This window comes from Trachypithecus francoisi, unplaced genomic scaffold, assembly GCF_009764315.1.
Source record: "Trachypithecus francoisi isolate TF-2019V2 unplaced genomic scaffold, Tfra_2.0 Lachesis_group17, whole genome shotgun sequence".
NCBI lineage: Eukaryota > Metazoa > Chordata > Mammalia > Primates > Cercopithecidae > Trachypithecus > Trachypithecus francoisi.
Window position 1 is genome coordinate 88426788 of NW_022681462.1, and position 16316 is coordinate 88443103.

The following is a 16316-nucleotide window of genomic DNA, read 5'->3' on the forward strand; positions in this document are numbered from 1 at the left end:
TCTTAATTGTACTTTTCAATATTTATCCCAGAGAAATGAAAACTTAAGTTCACACAAAATCTTGTACAAAAATATCTGCAAACTGGAAACAACCCAGATATCCTTCAATGAATGGTTAAGCAAATGGAGTGCAACCACACCGCGGATTACTTCTCAGCAATAAAAGGGAACAAGCTATCGATACACAAAACCACTTGAATAAATATTCAGGGCATTATGTTGGCTGAAAAAAATGTCAATCTCAAAGGTCCCATACAGTTGATTCCTTTTATACGACATTCTTGAAATGACAAAATCATAGAAATGGAGAACAGACTAGTGGTTGCCAGAATTAAAGAGGGGGTGGCAGTGGGTGGGGGAGTGGGGAAAGGGAAGTGGGTGTGGCTCTAAAAGGGCAACACAAGGGCTCTTTGTGGTGGGAAAATCATTCTGTATCTTGACTGTATCAATGTCAAGTCCAATGTCAGTGTCCTAGTTGTGATATTCCAAGATGCTACCATTGGGGGAAACTGGGTAAAGGGAACATGGATCTCTCTATATTACTTGTTACAACTCCATGTGAATCTACAATTATCTCAAAATTAAAAGTTTATTTTAAAAAACTACAAAAGAATTAGAAGAAAATATAGGATATTATTTTTATGAATTAGCGATGGGGAAAGCTTGTGCAATAAGGCAGTTAATATAAAAGCATTAAGGAAGATATCAATAAATTTAACTACATAAAAGGATACCACCAACATGACCCAGTGCAGTGGCTCACATCTGTAATCCCAGCACTTTAGGAAGCCAAGCGGGGAGGATTGCTTGAGTCCAGCAGTTGGAGACCAGCCTGGTCAATAGAGTGAGACCCTGTCTCTACAAAAAAAAAAAATAGCCAGGTGTGGTGGTGCACACATGTGGTTCCAGCTACTTGAGAGGCTGAGGCAGGAGGATCACTTGAGCCCAAGAGTTTGAGGCTATAGTAAGCTATGATTGCACCACTGCACTCCAGCCTAGGTGACAGAGTGAGACCCTGTCTCTTAAGAAAAAAAAGACACCATCAACAAAATTGAAAATTAGCAACCAACTAAAAAAATTGTAATAATTACAATATACAAATAATATTCAAAATATGTAAAAATCTGCTATAAGTCAATATGAAAAAGTAAACAATGCTCAAGAAAACAGGAAAAGAATACGAAGGGAAAAATCACGAGAGGAGAGATTCAAATGGCCAAAAATCTATGGGAAGCTGCAATATCCCTGATAATAAAGGAAATGTAAATTAAAATAATGGAAGACCATTTTTTATTCTACCAGACAAGCAAAATAGTAAGTTTGATTGAATGTAGGGTGGGTGAAGATGTGGGCAGTAGTCTCATATTCTGCTGATGGGAGTATCAATTGGTGAAGTCACTTTGGAGGGCAATTTGATAGAAGCTACTAAAACTTCAAGTGTACTTCCCTTATGATCCAGCAAATCTACTTAGTGTATCTACGGAGAAACAGTCATGTGTGCATGAGGCAGAAGGCAAAGAATCCTTGCTGCAGCTTTCCTTGTCGTAGTAAAGAACTGGAAGTGACCTAGCTGTCATCACTGGGGAATAAACTCTGGTGCATCCATTCTGCGGAATGCTGAACGTACAGCACATAGGAAAGAGACAAAGCCAAGTTGCTAAATAATACACAGAGAATGATAGACACCATTAATATAAGCACACACACACACACACACACACAATTTCTGGAGGTAATTTTCATTTTATATGCATAACCACAAACCTCAAATGGTCACGCAACACAACCTGGTAATTCTAAAATGTTTCTCTACTAAGTTTCTTTTCTCTGTCTAAAATGATTATTTTGTACATTCTCGCACTTCCCATCTCCCATATCCTCTCCCCACGTCACATCCAGCTGATGACCTTTCTTAACACTTCAACTAAAAAAAATCCAGAAGCCCTCAGCCAGGGACAACTGTGCCTCCCACGATGAAATCTCCAATCCTTCTTGAATATGTGCCAACATCCATTTTCCCTCACCCTGCCAACCTCCCAACCTCCCTCCAGCTCCTTTCAAAGGACAATCCCTTCATCTGCTATCACCTTGCTAAAGACTTTGCTCCTGCAATTATCCTCTGTCTCCTGCATCATTAGATTCCCCCTCCCTACTCCGTCATTCTTGTCAGTACACAAACATGCTCCAGTATTTCCCATATTCAAAAACAAATCTCCTTTCACACATACTTTCTTACCATGTCTTTGCTCTTTGGGGCAGACAGACAACTGTCCACCAAAAATCCATGGCCTCTTTGCACAGTGTAGCGCCGCTGCTGGCAGTGGCTGCCCAGCCAGGGACCACATTTCTCGGCTCCTTTAGCATACTCATGGGAACATGAGACTGAGGTCTGGATAACAGAATGTGGGCGGAAGTGGTGTATGCAACTTCCAGGTATGGCCCATAAAATTCTACACGATCCTCCACATTCTCTTTCCTCTTCTGCCAGGTTGATGTTGACACCTAGGGAAACTAAGGGTGCCATGTGTTGAAGATGTCTAGGCCATAAGGTAAGTACTTGGATCCCTGAACGACTGTATGGAGCAGAGCTCTATCCTCACTTCTCCCACTCCTATCACTGACTGGAATTTAAAAGAGGAAGAAATAAACTTCTATTTAGTAAAACTGCCTAGATTTTGGTGGTTTATTTGTTATAACATCTGTCCTTATCTTAAGTAATACACTCTTTATTTATAACAAGACTTCTCAGAAGGGTTGTCTCTATTCCCTGGAGTCAGATCAACCAGTTTTTTCTGGGTTCAAATTCCAGTTTTATCATTTCCCAATGTGTGTGATCTTGGGCAAATTACTTAAAGTTCTATACCTTATCTGTAAAATAGGATAATAATTGTACCTACCTCAAACAGCTATTGCACAGATTAATATATGTAAAGCACTTAGATCAGTGTCCCTCACATGGTAAGTTTTATATAAATTCAGCTATTACTATCACGTTAAGCCACTCACACCATTCCAGCTCCCTTCTGTCTCCACCACTCTACTGAAACTGCTCTTGTCAAGATGGTCTCTGTGCTGCAAAATGCAAATGTACATTTCTCTTGCCTCACTTGATTCAATTCTCAGCAGCAACTGACACAGGTGTCTGCTGCCTCATTTTAAAAAGCATCATGGAAGAGAGATTGCAAACAGACACAAATGCATTTCCTTTTTGAAATAATTTTCTTCCTTTTTCTGGTTGTAGCGCTGTGCAGTGAGGATCTCTAATATATGCCTGTAGCCATGCTGTCCAAGGGCCTGCTGCAATATGCGCAGGTCTTTGGATGCAAGAAAAGGGCTACAGCTGTGACTCACAGCAAACACAGCAATGGCCTCATCAAGGTGAATGGGTGGCCTCTGGAGATGATCGAGCTGCGCATGCTGCAATACAAGCTGCTAGAACCACTTCTGCTCTGGGCAAAGAGCGATTTGCTGGTGTGAACATCTGTGTCCATGTGAAGGGTGGTAGTCGTGTGGCCCAGATTTGTGCTTTCCATCAGTCCATCTCCAAAGCCCTGGTGGCCTATTACCACAAATATATGGATGAGGCTTCCAGGAAGGAGATCAAAGATTTCCTCATCCAGAACGACCAGACCTTGCTGGTAGCTGGCCTGCTTCGCTATGAGTCCAAAAAGTTTGGAAGCTCTGGTGCCTGTGCTTGCTACTCGAAATCCTACCAACAGGCCAGGTGCAGTGGCTCACGCCTGTAATACCAGCACTTTGGGAGGCTGAGGTGGGCGGATCACCTGAGGTCAGGAGTTCGAGACCAGCCTGGCCAACATGGTGAAACTCTGTCTCTACAATAGTACAAAAATTAGCTGAGCATGATGGTGGGTTCCTGTAATCCCAGCTACTCAGGAGGCTGAGGCTGAAGAATCACTTGAACCTGGGAGTCGGAGGTTGCAGTGAGCCAAGATCGTGCTATTGGCACTCCAGCCTGGGTGAGACAACAAGACTCCATTTCAAGAAAGGAAGGAAAGGAGAGGAGAGGAGAGGAGAGGAAAGAGGGGAGAGAGAGAGAGAGAGAGAGAGAGAGAGAGAGAGAGGAAGAGAGGAAGAGAGGAAGAGAGAAGAAAGAAAGGAAGAAAGGAAGGAAGGAAGGAAGGAAGGAAGAAAGGAAGAAAGGAAGAAAGGAAGAAAGAAGAAAGAAAGAAAGAAAGAAAGAAAGAAAGAAGAAAGAAAGAAATCCTAGCAATAAGCTCATCACAAGGATCAGGATTCACTTGTATAATAAACAATGTTAGAGGGATTTTTAAGTTTCAAAAAAAAGAAAAAAAAGAATTTTCTTCTTGGATGTTATGATTTTTCACTCTCTTCAGCCTCTTCCCCCCACCTCTCTGGCCATCCCTTCTCAAGGTCCTCTGCTGTCTCCTCCTGCTTTTCTCAATGTCTAAATGTTGGTGTGTCCCGGGCTATATCGAATGTGCTTCTGTAGCCGTATTTCCTTCCTGGATGATCATGAAATATCATGAGGACTCCCACTGTTCTGTATCACATCCCACCTCTCTCTGAGACTCCAAACTCATATATCTCAGCTCTCTGACATCTCACCCAGACATCATAAACGTAACAGATCCAAAACAGAACCCTCTGTTACAGGGCTGCCCTTTCCTACTCCGCCCATGTCTTTTCTGAATTGGGCAACGGTACCACCCCACTCAACTGCGCCAGTCAAAAACCCAAGAATCATTATTGGTCTCTTTATTTCCTTTACGCTTTCATCACAACCATCACAAGACTCCAAAGTTCAATTTGAAGCCATTCACTTCTCCCTTCACTCTTGCTGCCCTAATTCGAGCCGTCCCCACCCTACTTTGAATATCTTCAACATTCTCCAAACTCATCTCTACATGGAAATCCTAGGAATATTCTAAAAATACAAGTCATTCACATTCACTCTCTTGCTAAAAATCCTGTAATCTTTTTTTTTTTTCAAAGATGGGGTCTCTTTCTGTTGCTCAGGCTGGAGTGCGGCGGTGTGATCATGGCTCACTGCAGCCTCAACCTCCCAGGCTTCTCACTCTGTGTTCCAGGCTGGAGTGCAGTGGTGCAATCATAGCTCACTGCAGCCTCAAACTTCTGGGCTGAAGTGATCCTCCTGTCTCAGCCTTCTGAGTAGCTGGAGTTACAGGTGTGCACCACCATGCCTGGCTAATTTTTTAAAATTCTCTTTTTGTAGAGATAGGGTCTGGCTATGTTGCCCAGCCTGATCACAAACTCCCAGCCTCTAGCAATCCTCCCACCTTGGCCTCCCAAAAGTGTTGGGATTATAAGCATGAACCACTGCATCTGGCTCTAACGTCTTCTAATTGCTCTTAAAATAAAACCCAAATGCCTTCTGTATTCATTCATTCTTGCATTGCCACGAAGAAATGCCTGAGACTGTGTAATTTACAAAGAGGTCTAATTGTCTCACAGATCCACGGGCTGTACTGGAATTATAGTGGCTTCTGCTTCTGGGGAGGCCGCAGGAAATTTACAATCATGGCAAAAGGTGAAGGGAGAGCCAGCACTTCTCATGGCCAGAGCAGAAGGAAGAGAGAGGGGAAGGTGCCACACACTTTTAAACAATCAGATCTCATGAGAACTCATTCACTATCTGTTCATTATTGTGACATAGTACCAAGGGGGGAATCTGTCCCCATGATCCAATCACTTTCCACCAGGCCCCAGTCCAACACTGGGAATTACAATTGAACATGAAATTTGGGCGGAATACAGATCCAAACCATATCACCCTCCCTAGTCTCCAGCACTCCGATCTCACTCTCATTCTCCTTTTGTGACCACTGTTGGTCACGCCTTCCAGGATTCTTTCTGCCCTCATACAGGGCAAGTTTGTTCCTGCCCCGCTGTTACCTCTGTCTGAATGCTCTTCCTCCAGGTCTTCAGCTGGATGGATGGCTTTAGATCTCAGTTCAAATGTCTCCTCCCCAGCATGGCCTGCTCTCCCCTCCCCCAAAGATCATTGTATCGTATCCTCCTGTTTATTTCCTTAGCAACGCTTTTCACAATCTAGATTTTCTTATTTACTATTGCATGCATCCTCCCCTCCCCAGCTAGAATGTAAATTCCATCAGGGTAAGGACCTTGTCTGTGTTGCTACCTCTGTGTCCCCAGGGCCTACGGCAATGCCTGGCTTATAGTAGACATTCAATAAGTATTTGTTGAATGAAGGAAATTCATGCAGATGTATGGGGAAAGATCTGGATGAATAAATACCAAACCGATAAGACTTTATCTCATGGGATTATGCTGGGATTTGGGAATGGAGCTTAAAGTTGACTTTAGCTTAACTGTATGGCTTGAAAAAAAATTTTAATTTAGTGAGGGGTCTATATTCATGTATTGCTTGTGACATTAAAAATAAAGCAAATACTTGTAAGTATTTTGTAAACTGGGAAGTATTCTACACAAGAGCAAGGAAATTGTATCAAAGGACACTATCAGGAGAGTGAAAAAACAACCCACAGAATGAAAGAAGACATTTGCAAATCATGTATCTGATAGAAATTAATATTCAGAACATACAAAGGACTCCTACAACTCAACAACGACAACAACAACAAAACACCTTGCTGGGCATAGTGGCTCACACCTGGAATCCCAGCACTTTGGAAGGCCAAGGCAGGTGGATTGCTTGAGGCCAGGAATTCGAGATCAGCCTGGCCAACAAGGCGAAGCCCCGTCTCTACTAAAAATACAAAAATTAGCCAGGCGTGGTGACACACACCTGCAATCTCAGCTACTCAGGATGCTGAGGCACGAGAAACGCTTGAACCGAGGAGGCAGAGGTTGCAGTGAGCCAAAATTGTGCCACTGCACTCCAGCCTGGGCAACAGAGTGAGATTGTCTCAAAAACAAAAACAAACACCTCAATTCAAAAATGGTCAAAGGGCTTGACTAGACATTACAGATGGCAATAAGCACATGAAAAGATGCTCAGCATTATAAGTCATTAAGGAAATGCAAATCAAAACCACAACGAGCTATCACTTCACTTCATTAGAATGGCTATTATTTTAAGATAAAGGGAAGTAACTAGTGTTGGTAAGCTTGTCTAGATATTAGAACCCTCATGCATTGTTGGTGGGAATTTAAAATGGTGCTGCCACTGTGGAAAATAACTTGGGAATTCCTCAAGAATTGACACATAGGATTGCCATATGACCCAGCAATTCAACTCCTAGTTACACACCCAAAAGAAGTGAAAGCTGTGATTCAAACAGGTGCCTTACATCAATGTTCATTGCAGCATTATTCATAATAGCTAAAATGTAGAACAACCCAAATGTTCATCACAGATGAACAGATAAACAAAATGTGATGTGTATATATATATACACATATATATGTATGAATATATACAATAGAATACTATTCAGCCTTAGAAAGAAATAAAATTCTTTCTTATATAGAATAAAATAAAATTCTTTCTTAAAACACAAGCTACAATGTGGATGACCTTTTAAATAAGATGCTGAATGAAATAAGCTGAACATAAGAGGACAAAGATATGATATCACTTATATGAGGTTCCTGGAATAGTCAAATTCATAGAGACAGAAAGTAGAATAAGGTTACCAGGTCCTGGGAGAAGTTATTGTTTAATGGGCATAGGGTTTCAGTTTGATACGATGAAAATGTTCTGGAAATGGATAGGATGATGGTTGCACAACTTGTAAATGTACTTAATGACGCTGAATTGTACACTTAAAAATAATTAAAATGATATATTTTATGTAATGTATATTTTACCCCTGACCCGCCCCCCAACCCCCCACCCAACACACACACACACAGAGTGAGGGGATTATTGTTAGAATTTCTCCCTGCTATGCATCAGGACCCACCCAGCTTACTGGGGCAGATGACAAAAAAAAAAAAAAAAAAAAATTACCTTGTTTCAAAGACATCCCCTCCCCCAGCTAGCACCAAAATAGAGGTGAAAATGACATCTGGCTCTAGGAGCGCGTGGGAGTTGGACGACTGGCTGTCTCGGTTCTCAGCAGGCGTCAGCCACCAGCCCCTGCACCCTGCATTCTGCATGCTTTGGGCTCCTGTGGGCTCTACCCATTTTCAGGAATTCTGGAATATTTGGGGCCTCAGAGGACTCAGGCTACCTCCTATGCCCATCAGCCTGCCCAGGCCCAAGACAGTCCATGTGTGGATACAGATGACAAAACTTTTGCCAGCAAATAGGAAGTGGCAGGGTGGTCTGTGGGGAATTCATTTGTCAGTTGGCAGCTTGTCTCAGCCCTGTCTCTGGCCCCCACATGTCCAGGTTTTAAGTTTGCCCATGCAATTGAGGAGCATTGGGATCTACCAGGCAGTCCCTGCAAACCAAGCCACAAAAACGAAACAGCCTTTGGCTCCTGAGAAGATTTTACACATCCCTCAAGACTTTCATTGCCCACATCTTCTGCCTGTCACCGTATGCTTTAGGAAATGTATGAGCAGTAAATCAAATTAACCTCAAGGAGTGTCCCTCACTTACCGAGCATGTGTATTCCATCAGAAATGGCTACAAGGCAATGGACTTTTAAGGGAATCTCATTTCCCCACTGATTTTCATTTTAAAATCAGGAATGTGTTCTTTTGGAGAAAAAAACAATTGACCATCCAGACATGACTTCAAAAAAAATCTTACTTAAGGATATAGAAGATCTTAACGTGTTATACACACAAAAAGGGTAAATATTGGATGAAATATTTGCATATTTCACGCAAATCTCAGTAAGATTTGCATATTAACAATGCTGCACTCTCAAACAGAAGATGAATCATGAGATGCCATATTTAAGTAAGTCCCATTCATGTGACAAAAAGAATGGAAGAGAGACTGCAGCACAGTGGTAGGAACCCAGGCACAACACCATTGTCCCCTCTTTATCCCCACTATAAGCTCCAGTGGCCCTAAAGCACCAGGAATGTGGTTAAACTACCTACTGACTTTAAATGCCTTCCTCATCTGTGGATTCCTGACCCATTTTTTTTCTCAGTTCCTCTAAGTACTTTATTATGAAAATAGCTCAGAAGAAATTGACCTCTCTAAGACTTGCTTGGCCATTTATTCATTCAAGCCACACTTATTGCACACCATAATAAGGCCATTCTTGAGAGCATCGAGGTAAGCAAACAGGAGTAGTCCTTGCCCTCATGGAGCTTATAGTCTTGGGCCAGGCATCAGATAAATAATCACACATACATACATGTATGTACATTTAAAATAAAGAGATAAGTAGGTAAGTAGTAGGAGCATTTCACAAGGAAGATGTGGCCCACAGAAGGCTGAACTGAGGAAGCAGGGTATGAACTGAAGTCTGAAATATTCATTCATTCATTCATCCTCTTGACAGATGTTTATTGAGTGTTAACTGTGTTCCAGCTATGGGGATACTTTGTTGAACCAGTCAGACAAAGTCCCTGTCCCCATAAAGCCTCTTTCTAATGAAAGTTACTGAGTGGTACTGGGAAGGGACACTGTGGGAAGGACAATTAGAGGGAGAACAGTAGCCAAGGGTCTGAGACAGGAAGGAACATGGTGGCCCCGAGGGACAGCCAGGTGCTATTTGGCTGGAGCGCAGAAAGGAAGGGAAAGGCAACTACAAATGAAGCTGGGTAAACAGGGACCCAGACCAGAGCCTTGTGACTTACGGTGTCGATAATGCAATCACTAGACTGCGTCTGTATTAACAGTTCTGTTCCCAAACATAATGCTTTGGTTTTATGCCCATTGGTGAATGGTGGCTTGCTGGGCTTGACAAAGCACTGATTGCTCTCAGGCATTATCTGATGGACTGAGTTTTGCTTTCCCATGTGCATGTGTAACAGATGGCAGCAGCCTGGGCAAGCCAGCCACCACAAGATGGACTCGTAGGACACCCGAATTTCTCAACATTTTTTTTTCTATGATGTTCCTTTGAGGAGATCTTTTACTTGGTTTGCTACTTCCTAACCCTGTGACCATGTGCAAGTTACATAACCACTCTGAGCCTCAGATTCTTTGGTGTAATACGGGGGATAATAATACCTCCACTTTGGAGTGGTTGTGATGACTCATTGAATGAAATGCAAAAATCTATGTGAAATTGCCCAGCACACTACCCAGAACTCAGTAGACATGCCTCACAAATGCTATTTCCTTTCACTGACCTCTTCTTTAATTTGAAGTTTTGTTAAGTGAATTTCTGTTAAGCAAGGGATCTCTGTTCTCAAATTACAGTAACTGCTACTTTCCAGGGCAAGAGGTTATATTAGCAAGACTTCCTCTTATAACAGTTAGGGAATGGACAGCCAGGGGAGATGGGGGAGAGTGTCCTTTGAGCTGTTGGGGTGAGACTCCATCCTGAAACAAAGAAGCAACAATGAGAAAACCCAGGCCTTTGTCTTCCTTCTTTTGTGGGGACCAAAATCATATGCGTCTATGTGGGTGAGAGGCCATCACGTGACCACGCCAGCACTTTAAAGTCGGTGCCTCTGAACACTGGTCTCAAAACAAAATAATTGCATACAGACATTCCTTTTGATCACATTCTAATACCGATTTACAACTCTGCTTCCTTGTAACCCCAAAGAAAGCCCTAATCATGGAGCACATACCAAAGCTTCGAATTTTGAGTGTGTAGGAGTGGGTGTCTGTAAGTGTGTATTTGTATAGGGGGCAGTGAGTGGCGGTTTACTAATGTCTAGTTCCCCTGCCCCAAATTAAGCTCTCGATGTGGCTAGTGGGATATTTTCATCTGAATGGCTCAGTTGAGCACTGGAGGCAGAAGACAATTTTTTCTGTGGTTTGCTCCAGGCCAGGCAGTTTTTCCATTCTGTTCTTTTATTATGATCATGATTACTTCATTACCTACCCTGATGGGGTTTCTTTGGGTCCCAGTCTGTTTTTAATAAGAAGCAGACTAAAAACAAAGTTTTGGTTGTGTTTGAAATCTTCAGCTTTTTTTCTGAAATAATAGGTTAAAGAATTTTATTTGTCTTCTGAGGTTCTGAGGTTGGCTCAGAAATTCTCTGACCCAAGCCTTTGGGGAACAGGGAAATGGCACTTAGAATACAACAATCAAATGCAGATTCCTGGGCTCTGCCCCAATCTGCTGTATCTGAAACTCCAAGGTGAAGCTCAGAAACCAATGTTTTTAGCAGTAATATCAGTTGATTCCTATGAATAAGAATAAAAGTTTAAGGTTTGAGAACACGGTGTAGAAAGAAAAATCCATCAATCAATATATTTCTTTTTAATTACAATATAATTCAAATGCCATCAAATTCACCACTTAAGTGCACAATCAGTGGTTTTTAGTATAGTCACAAGGTTGTGCAACCACCATTACTATCCAATTCCAGAACATTTCTATCCTCCCCAAAAGAAAATCTGTGTCTATTAACAGTTAGTCCTGGCCGGGAGCCGTGGCTCATACCTGTAATCCCAACACTTTGGGAGGCTGAGGCGGGTGGATCACTTGAGGTCAAGAGTTCGAGACCAGCCTGACCAACATGGTGAAACCCTGTCTCTACTAAAAACACAAAAAAATTAGCCAGGCATGGTGGCACACACCTGTACTCCCAGCTACTCAGGGGACTGAGGCAGAATTGCTTGAACCTGGGAGGTGGAGGTTGCAGTGATCCAAGATCACACCACTGCACTCCAGCTGGGGCGACAGAGCAAGACTCTGTCTCAAAAAAAAAAAAAACAAAACAAAACCAGTTAGTCTTAATTTCCCCCTTCGTCTAGGCCTTTGCAACCACTAATCTACTTTTTGTCTCTGTGGATTTGCCTATTCTGTACTTGGCATATAAATAATAGCATACAATTTACGGTCTTTTGTTCCTGGCTTCTTTCACTTAGAATAATGTTTTTACGGTTATTCATATTGTAGCATGTATCAGTACTTCATCTCCTTTTCATGGCTGAATAATATTTCATTGTAAGGACATACCACTTTTGTTTATCCATTCATCAGTTGATTATCAATCAATAGTGAGTACCATTTATACGCAAGACAGTCTGCAGGGCTGCCCAGGGGATGGACATGAGTCAGAAAGGACAGCTCTCCAATAGTACAGGAAATCAAGAAAAGGGAATGTAGAACACAGCACCTGGCACAAAGCAGAATGGGTGAGTGAATGAATGAATGAAAGCCCACACGCAGGAAAAGAAACTTAACTTGTAGAGGCAGCATGTGCTGGTGCCCAGTGTGGGGTAGATGGCACTGCCCAAGTTCAGGACCAGCAGTGATAGTCACTCACTCAGGTGTGGGAGGCTTTACTGTAAGTTGGGTCTGGGCCCTGGGGTCTCCAGAGATTAATCAGACATGACCCATGCCATTGAGCTCATGGACTATGAAGGAGGCAAAATATGGCATGGATCGTAGATGACATATAATAGTGGGGGAGGAAGGGGGCAGTAGTGGGTAGACAGGAAGACCCCTTCTGGCTCAGAGGTCAGGCAAGATGTAGGAGGAGGCAGCATTGGAGCTGGGCTTAGCAGCTTGGGTAGGACTTAAAGAATGAATGAAAGACCACACACACACAGGAAAAGAAGAAGTTAAATGGCAGATAGACAATGGGAGCAAGTTACCAAAAACCAGGGGCAGAAATGTGTGAGATGGGCTCAGGGACAGAGTTCCAGGACACCTGTTTTACTGAAGTCAGTTGTTCTCCATCCTGGCTGCACATCAGAGTCACCTGGGTGCTTAAAAAATACCAAAGGCTGGGTCCTGCCCCTAGATATTCTGCTTTATTTGACCTGTTTTGGGGGTGAGTCTAAGTAGTGATAGTTATTAAAAGCTCCCCAGGTGATTCTAATGAGCAACCAGAGTTCAAAACCACTGACTCAGAGGATTCAAGAGAGACAGTTGGCCATTAGCCTGGAGCGTGAGGTTGGGAGTGGACTGTACGCAGGCAGACCACATCATTTATTCTCCAAACTGGGATACATTTTTGCATGAAGCAGGGTGCTATGAATCATTATGCCAAGATAGCAGGTATAAACTAGATCGTCCCAGACAAAGTGGGGTGTATGTCCACCCTAACCATGGAAGAACTTGAATGCAGGCTATGGGATTTGGACTTCACCCCATCACAGATGGGAGCTACTGAAGGTTTGGAGCAGACCACCGACACCCAATAAAATGTGAGGCAGGAAGGCAGAGGAATGTGGGGAGGGTTGGGCTGGGGAAATGAGGAGACAGAAAAAGTGTGTGCATGAGAAGTACTCCCCCAAGCGCACTCCAAATAAACTTTCAATTTAAATAAAAATCGTGTGCTTGCTGGGCAGTGACTGTTTCAAGACAAGTCATTGCCTTCTCCTCCTCCTGCGTGAAAATTGAAGTGGGGTGTTTGGGCTTCCCCTAGCACCCTGGACACCTCTCTGGGAGATCCCCTGAGGGCTGTTTGCATGGACAGTTTCCTCTGCTCATTTGTGAACTGTGAAAACTCCAGGCAGCCTCTCTGGAGAGGCCCAAGGGAAGGACTCTTCCATGTCCTCCGGTGCCCTTGCCCTTGGACTTGGCGGTCCCAGCTCTATAACGTCCAGGCCACTCCTCCGCACTTCTGCCTCTTGGAGAGACCCTGTGTCCTCTTGCTCCTCCTCCAGCTTCCGGATCACTGGGAGGTGCTGCGGTTGTGGCTTTTTCCCTCCATTTGTCAGGCTCACAGAGCTTGTCAGGTGAGATATACACTTGTCCCACCCAGCCCGAGGCCAGAAAACTGGGTGTGTTTGGCTGTGAGCCCAGTGAGAGTAGGCCGTCTCCGAGCATGGGTGCTCCTCTTCCCAGAGCCTGGCACTCGCAGATAGTGTTGGCCAGGCCTGCCCACTGTGTTGACTGGCATTTGGACTGGCACCTTCAATATCCCCTGACCCCCTAGTGCAGAAAGAAAGCACTGGCCTCAGGACTGGAGCAGGTGAAGGGAAGATGCAGACCATCCGTCCTCCCACCCCCACCAGGCTGTGCTCCCTATCAGAATCCAGCAAAGCACAGAGGAGGACCCTAATGCCAAACACAGGTCCACAGCTGGGGTGGGATGGCGGGAAAGGAGAGAAGCTGGAGAGGAGAATGAACACCTCCAACACTCAACAGCCCCTTCCTTTTCCTTTTCTTTCCATCTGGGAAAATATATTTAATTCTCTCAAATAATCTCACAATATCAACACATAAGTACAGACCAAACTACCCACCCCTTGCATTCCCGGTGTTGGTGGTCCAGGAGGGAACTGACTTCAGAGACTGTTCCAGCCCAGCTCCTGCCATGCCCCTGAGTTGACAGGGAGAGGTCTCCCTAAAGCAGGCAGCAGAGGACAAAATGTGGCAATCTCTGGCCTGAACCCAGTAAGCAGTGCTCAATTCTGCCACCCCTAGCCTGCATGGCCTCAGGGCTGGGGACTGGGGACAGGGAGTCTCAGTTCCTCCTAGCAAGAGAGGAATGCCCGCTGCAAGAAGGAAATGCTTTGTGATAAATCTTCAATGCTAGAGGCTGGGCTCTTCCAAGAAGTGAGTAATCTCAATGTTGTCATCTGGTGAATGGGTGTGTGGCAAGTTTCCTGGTTCAGAACTTTTCTTTCTTTTTGATAAAAGTTGCCATCAGCTCCTTCTTTATCCAGCTGGTTAAGAACAGGCCTTCTTTGTTCAGGAAACTATCCTTTGAGTGGTCCCTCTTGGCTAGTCACACGTTAGGCTAGTGGGGCAAGGGGGAGCTGGTTCCTGGATGACCTGAGGAGTGCAGGACCCTCTGGTCCCTGCATGGAAGAGCAGGGAGATAATTTGCTTGGAGCCAAGGAACATCTGGGAAGAAAGGAATGAAGACAAAGACCTTTTCCACGTTAAAGTTGGAATTTTCCTGATGAGGTTTGAGATGAAGTGCCCCAGCAACAGAATCCCCACAGCCCCCAAGGGAATGGCACCAGGAAGAAAGAGGGGTCAGAACGGGTGACCAGGCTCAACCCCAGGGCCTCCATATTCCTGGGGCATGGAGTGTGGCTGAGGACAGAAGCCCTCCTGGGCTCAGCTCTGCCGGGGCTGTGCGCTATTTGGGAGCCTGGCTAACCTTGGAAGTGTGTCCAAGGTTGGCACACCTCTGCAGACCACATAACAGTCAGGACCAGTGAGGCAGGATCTCATCAGACTTTGCAAGACCATTTTCTTTTTTTTGAGACGGAGTCTCGCTCTGTCGCCCAGGCTGGAGTGCAGTGGCCGGATCTCAGCTCACTGCAAGCTCCGCCTCCCGGGTTCACGCCATTCTCCTGCCTCAGCCTCCGAGTAGCTGGGACTATAGGCAGCCGCCACCTCGCCCGGCTAGTTTTTTGTATTTTTTAGTAGAGACAGGGTTTCACCACGTTAGCCAGGATGGTCTCGATCTCCTGACCTCGTGATCCGCACGCCTCGGCCTCCCAAAGTGCTGGGATTACAGGCTTGAGCCACCGCGCCCGGCCAAGACCATTTTCTTTAGAGACACATGGTGCTGTGCAAGGAACAATGGAAATGAGGACCACCTGGTTCTCCAGCTCCTCTCTGATCGCCATTCGCAATCAGAATTACCCGTAGGACCGAGTTTGCCCCCAATTTCCTTGGGGGAGTGGGTGAGGAATTAGGAGTAAGAAGGGGTAAAGAGGAGTGACTTCCTGTTAATATGGGCCTATGGGAGCTCAAGCAATTATTGACTAAATAAGAGGGATTACATTTGCACCCCAAACTGGGGAAATGTGTTTGCTTAGGAAAAAGCCCAGAAAATTATACAACGAAAAGTTATTAGTCATCACCTCCAGCTGGTAAGATATCAAGGGATGCCCTCCTTTTTCCTTTCTGTATATCTGTATTTTCTGTTTTCTCCCCACAGTGATTATGGAGTGATTTGAGTTATTAAAAACACTTTACAGTAGCTCAAAAAACTTATTATGTAGAGGCCCCAAGAAAAGGCACATTATGTCTGCTGTCATTTATTTCAAGAGGTAGAGAAAAGTATATTATGTTTGGGAAAGATTTTTCTTAATCCAAGTGGTTAAAACAGAAAAGTTAAGTGCCTACTGATGTGTGTTCAATTGTCTGGAAAAAAAATCAATTACATGGCAGTTTAACCTGCAATGATGGGAGAGACCAAGCCGCACATGGACTCATTCAAGGAGCTGGGAAGACAAGATTCAGGTGGGGCAAGTCGTGAACAGGATTTTCAAGTCTCTATGGGGTTGCCCTAGGGTAGAGGGAGCCGGGGGGCCTATCATGTGCAGAAGTTACAAGTGACCAAACCAAGCAGGCCATAAAAAGCAGGCATTTCCGGCAGCC

General features: G+C 44.3%; 1 pseudogene; it reads left to right on the plus strand.

The window, feature by feature from the left end:
* Nucleotides 1-3279: 3279 nt before the first annotated feature.
* Nucleotides 3280-8238, plus strand: LOC117062864 (annotated as a pseudogene).
* Nucleotides 8239-16316: the final 8078 nt, after the last annotated feature.